The sequence below is a fragment of the Nicotiana attenuata genome, chromosome 2, assembly GCF_001879085.1.
Source record: "Nicotiana attenuata strain UT chromosome 2, NIATTr2, whole genome shotgun sequence".
NCBI lineage: Eukaryota > Viridiplantae > Streptophyta > Magnoliopsida > Solanales > Solanaceae > Nicotiana > Nicotiana attenuata.
In genome coordinates, this window is record NC_031990.1 from 20,184,331 (window position 1) to 20,190,674 (window position 6,344).

A 6,344-nucleotide genomic window follows, 5' to 3' on the forward strand; every position below is an offset into this window, starting at 1 on the left:
AAAGTTAATCAAGTACTTCAGATATTAGTGCCAGAATGAACAGGAGAAATCCTCTTCAATATCACTAAAACATAAGAGGGCCCTCTCTTATGAAACCCTCATAGTAAAGGGTTGGTTCTGGAATAACTCATGCTCGGGACCCCAAACGCTATCAAGGAAAAATACATCTGAAGCCTTGTATAACTAGATGCAAAAAACAAAATTTCCACAATGCTTAAACTAATATCACTTTTCATATGTAACAAATGTGCCAAGCGGCACAAGTACAAGAAGTAGAAAAGAAAACAACAAAGGAAAAAGAAAGCAAGAAACTAAACTACTGCGTCCCTATAACTTGAGAGAAGAGAAGATTTGCGCCCCCGGAGAAGTAGGCGGACCTTCCGATGTCTCGGAGACTTGAACTTCATTGTCATCCCCGTCTAGTTCCTCCTCAGATCCCGACAATGCGGAACCAGAACCAGAACCAGAAGAGTCAGTTGCATCAGGTTGGACCGGAAGGCCCGTCAGGGCCGTTGACTCCAGCATACGCGCCTTGGCGATCTCGGCATCAAAATATATGACACCCCCTTTGGCCTCTTCCACGGTTTTTCTTGTCATACTATACATTTATGTTATTTTTCAACAATGAGGGAATTCGGTCGGCGCTAAAATTTCACCTTACGCTGGTCAACCTCGGCCGAATGGTTATTCCGCTCGGATCTGGCTGCCTGAAGGCTGACGTCAAGGTTACGGATGTTGTAGTAAAAACCTTTATCGTGCTCCGTGACCCTCTTACACTTCTCTTCCATCCAGGCTTCTCCTCAACAGCAGCAACCTCCTCAACTTTGAAGTTCAAGGCTGCCTCCAAATTATTTACGCTTTCAATAGAGATAGCCTTGCGTTCAATAGCAGCGTGCACAACACTTTCGACCTCGGGCCACATTACCTTGGCCTCTTAAAATTGCACCCTTAACAGGGAGGCCTCTTGGATAAGGGTCATCACCTCTTGCTCTTGCTGCTGCAATCGAGCCTCTATCCCAGCGGATTTAGCAGCCTATGCTTCCAGCACCAGGAGGCGAGCAGTAATTTGCTCCTGCACGACCAACAGTTGATATCGTTTGGACGTGAGTTTTTCTTTATCAAATATGAACTTTTGAAGGCCCTCGGAGGCAAGAAAGTTAGCTTGCATGGAAAACGTTCAAATCAAAAATCCTATCATAGCAAAGTTAGAAAAAAACAGTAAAGGAAACAAATGACGTGCTGCCGCCGTATTATGCATGGTGTTGTTTATCATACATTCCCGTGAGAGAGAGTGTATTTTATTCTTAGCTTTCTTGAAGACAGATGCTTCAGATAATTGGCGAGTTCTACTGGACGGGAAAGTAGATAGCACTTGGTTGAAACCGAGAGGGAACCACTCCTCCTCCTCTATTGAAATACAGAAGGGGGCGAATAGTTACGCCCCAAATTCCTATGAACTGGGGATTGGGAAAGTGGGACATCCTCCTCTCGGTGTCCGCGGCCGGGGGAGATTATGTAAGTGTTGCTGGTGGAGAAGGCATGTCTGGTGAAGAAGGAGATGACGTTGATAGGGTTGTGGGTTGAGAAGCAGCTGCAACAAAATAGTGCTAGTTATTGGTTGCTCGTCAACTGAAGACGGAAGAGACCCGGTACTCAGCCTCGTAGTATTAGGAACAGCGATTGGGGCCCGGACACGAGACTTGCCATCCTCCACCATATCAAACTCTCCCCAGAGCGATAAGGTGTCGTCATCAGTCTGTGTAATTAGTTTAGCAGATTAAGCATTCTGTTGAGTTGATGAAGGTCATCGTCTCCTCTATAGGGAAGCTCCTTCCACTGGGTTACACATCATCATCGATCACCATAGTGGCTGTAGCACGCTCGGGCAAGGCGCTCTTCATCTTTTTATTTTTACCCTCGGCCGTATAGGAACGTCGCATTTTTGTTGCTTGTCCTCTGGCCGGGGAGTCCGAGAAGACGCTTCTGCACAGGAAGCAGGTTCGACGACACCCGTTTGGGTGAAAGCCTCCTGCAGCAACCTCGCAGCATCTGCGAGATCAGCTAAAACGTCCTCCTCGGAGACGATAACAGAGGGAGTATATTTTATTGGATCGTAAATATATTCATATTATCCTCTATCTAGCTTCGTCAAATATTCCTTAAAATGAAAGCAAAAAAATTATACATAAATTAGAATAAAAAGTTAAAAAGAAAGAAAGTTTAAAAGGAACTAGGAAAAAAAATCATTTTATTTAAAGGATTCGGATTTATTTTATTATATCGATTTCATATGCAAGATGGCTTATAGTTAAACATGACAATTTGTTTATAAAGAAATTTAAAAAGGAAAAGAAAGTCAGAGACGAATGGGATTCGGGAATGGGAAAATGGCCAGATTTGTCCCTCTACAATAGTAAATTAGCCGCGTTTATACCTAATTCTACTATCGGTCCAAATGTGCACCCATCGTTAAGATAGTAGAAAAAATTATCCCTAACCCTAACAAAAGTCCACTGTAGCAATGAGACCCCTCACTTAATCTGCCAACTAGGCTAATATCAACAAAATTTTTAAAAACTCATGCAATTTCTTGACCCAACTATACCACCTTATGGGTCGCACCTTACCCCACTACATGAAATTCGACAATGGCTGCAATGAGTGATGATCCAATTCATGAATGGATCCTTTCAGAAATAAAAGCAACACGGATCAGAGGAATCAGTCACATTGGTGGTGGGTGTATTAATCGTGCAACACATTATGATACTGATGCTGGTTCCTTTTTTTTAATACAAACAGGTATTTGATTATTATTTTTTCATGTCAAAAATTGATTATATTATGTAGATGGTTGCTTAATATGGTTCTTTTAAATGGAGTCTTTTAAATTGAGCAGTTTTTTTTGCTATATGCATTAATTAACAAACATTCATTCCCATTTCCATTTTCCTCAAATAGAAACAAGATTTGGTCAGTTTCAGTGAGAAAAATCAAAATGGATGATAAAGATGAAATCTTGGTGGGTAAGGTTTCAGCTGAATTCCTTTTTAGTTTTAATTTTTTGATAAACTGTAAAATTTATAGAAGAATGAGCAGAATAAGTAATAGAAGATAAGAGAAAATAAGGGGTCACCGAAAATATTCGCCGGCCAAAACTCGACGGGTTCTTTTTCAGTACCCCATAGGGAGAAAAGCACACAAAAAATGAGATGAAGAAAATATGGGGGTCGTCGGATAAATCTTTTTCTTGTTAGATCTAAACGTTTGTAGCAGCTCTCTCCGAAACTCCGGCCAAAACCTGGTGGAGCTCACCATATTTGAAGAGAAGAAAAGAGAAAACGAAGTATGGGGGGGGGGGGGGTTCTCTCTGGTTCGTCGGCATCTGCTTTGGCGGAGAGATAGAGACTGCGAAAGAGAGGTGGGACCCATAAGTTGGTATAATTGGGTAAAAGAAATGGGCATGAGTTTTTAAAATTTAGGTTGATATTAGCCTAGTTGGCAGATTAAGTGAGAGATTTCATTGCCACATTGGACTTCTGTTAGAGTTAGGGATAATTTTGTCTACTATCTTAACGATGGGTACATATTTGGACCGATGGAAGAATTAGGTATAAACGTGACTAATTTACTAAAGTAGAGGGACAAATCTGACCTTTCCCTTTGGGAATTATGTACGACACTTCCAATTTTAAGGGATTGGGTACGACACATCCACTTTTCAAGGAAGTGGGTACGACAATTCTGAAAGTTGTTTTGTTTTCTGAAATACCATACTATATGCAAAAAAGCATTCACTGAGACTCGAACTTACAGTCATGGGACATTCTGAAAACCATTCACCATTCGGCTACCTCGTCCAATTTGCAAGATTGCGCAAACCCTACAAATAGAATAATCCCTCTGTGACGTATTCGTTCTGATTTTGGATAGATTCAACGCGCGTGGAGGCTGATTCGAGGGGCAAAGGCATCGCGAGCTAGGGATTTATCCGGTTCGAGGTGAGTAATTCTTGTAAAAGATGTTCTGAGGGTTTGAAACCCCGGATTGCACATCGTAGTGCTATGTTGAGGTGTGACACACGCCTGTTGACGAGCGTGGGGTCGTACACTGTTGGGGATTGTGACTTGGTCCGTCCCGGTTGATAATTTTACCACGTATTTGACTGAAAACTTATTTGTTATCACTATGATTTGGGTTGAATGCCTTATTTGGGCTTCGTGCCAAGTATTTGAACCCTTCGGGGCTTTTCTTGATATTTCCTCACTGTTTGAAATATTTACTTGAACTCAGTCATGTATCTTTTCACTGTTTTACTACTCAGCCAGTTTTACTCATGTTTTGAGACTTAAATGATATTTTAAATGATGTTTTGGGCTGAGACGCACCGTTTTACTATTGCCAAGGGGCTTGTGAGTATTTTTGACTGAGTAAGGCCGAGGGCCTATGTTGTGAGGAGACATTGATACTGATTTGAGGCCGAGGGCCTGAGATATGTACGTCACGGGGTGGCTTGGTTGATACGAGGCCAAAGGCCTAGTTGTGATGCCACGAGATGTCTTGTTATTGCGCTTGGGCAGTAAGGGGCCCCTCCCGGAGTCTGCACACCCCCAGTGAGCGCGGGTACCCACTGTGATGTGAGATTAAGCCCGAGGGGCTGTTATTGTTCTGAGTTGTTGCCCGAGGGGCGGATGTGGTGATACTGTGCCTGGGGGGCGAGCTTTCATATACCTGTCATATACCTGTTTACTTGTTGAAATAGGATTTTTACTGGTTTTCCACTAGTTTTACTGATTTTAAATGATTTTACTGCTTCATCATAGAATGCTTTGTGCCTTGCATGATTTCTTACTCCGCTCCGGAGTGTTGATTTCCTCCAGTTTCAGGCGGGCTTCTTCGGAGATTACGAGGTAGCTGTTAACGTCCGCAGCCCCGTGTCTTTATTTCTCTATCTTTCCTGTTCTCTTCAAACAAATGTAGTATTTTATGACTTAGCAGACTGTATTATGGATTCATAGATGCTCGTGACTTGTGACACCCCGGTTAGGGCTGTGTCGGGTTGGATTTCCGCATTTTTTTTATTGTTATTTCCGCTATTTAGTGTTAGTAAATCATGTTTTAAACTATTATGTGTTGGTTAACTATTTTTAAGAGATGAATTGGGTTGAACTGGCTGGCCTTGTCTTCACGAGACGCGTCATCACAATCGGGTTTGGGGTTAGGGTCGTGTCAACAAGGAACTACAGGAAGCAGTAGATCCAGCAACAAAAGATGCAGCAGTAATAACCAACACTAGCTCCAGATCAAGTCATTTTCTTGACTCAAAAAACAACCGGAAATTGAATGGAGAATTCGCTTTGAGCTTTTGTGAAGAAGCAGAGAGTGGAAAGGTTGAAGACAAGCACAAATATTTTCAGAAAAAATTTTCAGCCGTTTTTCTTTGTTTTTTGTTCTTAATCCATTGCCCTCGTAAATAAGGAGAATGAACCTCTAATAACAAGCTTTAGGGCAGCAAAATTGATTTTAATCTTTTACTATTACCCCTTCTCCAATTTTCTCTTTTTCATTTCAGACCCTAACATTTGAACCTATTTAGTAATTCATCCAAATCCCACCATCCTAGTAGCTTCCTAGACAGTTAGCCAAGATTCGTTCTATTCTATTCCCCTGAATACCCTTAAAACAAAATGCCATTTACTTTCAGCCAATGCTGGGATTTGTACCCTCTAAACAAATGAACCCCAAACTTTCCTTGGGCCTTTGTGCTAACGGGCCTGTCTGCATGCAAGGCAGGTCCCTGACCAAACAAAACCCAAAACATGTAATTTCGAAAGAAGAAAGAAAAAGAAACTGTAATCAAGACAAATTAATTAAAAAACTAATTGAACCTGATCAGGGGATCTCATGACTGGAAATAAATTGAGATGAGGGAACAGAAATCAACTAACGAATGCTTGTAAAATCCCTTCAACAAATCTGGTTGGCTTGGCAAATCCGAATCTTCTTCGAAATGAACCAAAAATGATGCTAAGCAATTGTTCTCGCTGAGAACAATCGACTAGCGTAGGTTTTTGTTGAATCGAATCCTGAAACTTCAAAGAAATCGAACAGGGGAAAAACTAGGGTTTTCTCTTCCTTTTTTAGATCTACGATTGAAAGAATTAGGTAGGGTTTTGGGGAAAATTGATGGTGCATTAATGGTAAGGGTGAGGTGATGAGTGTAGCGTATGAATTTGGCCGGATTTGGAGAATGCCGCTGCCGTGAGGCGATTTCCGGCGGTGGCGGGCGGTGGCGATTTAGAGAGACAAGAGGGGGGTTCTGTGAGTTTGAACTGGGGTAGGGG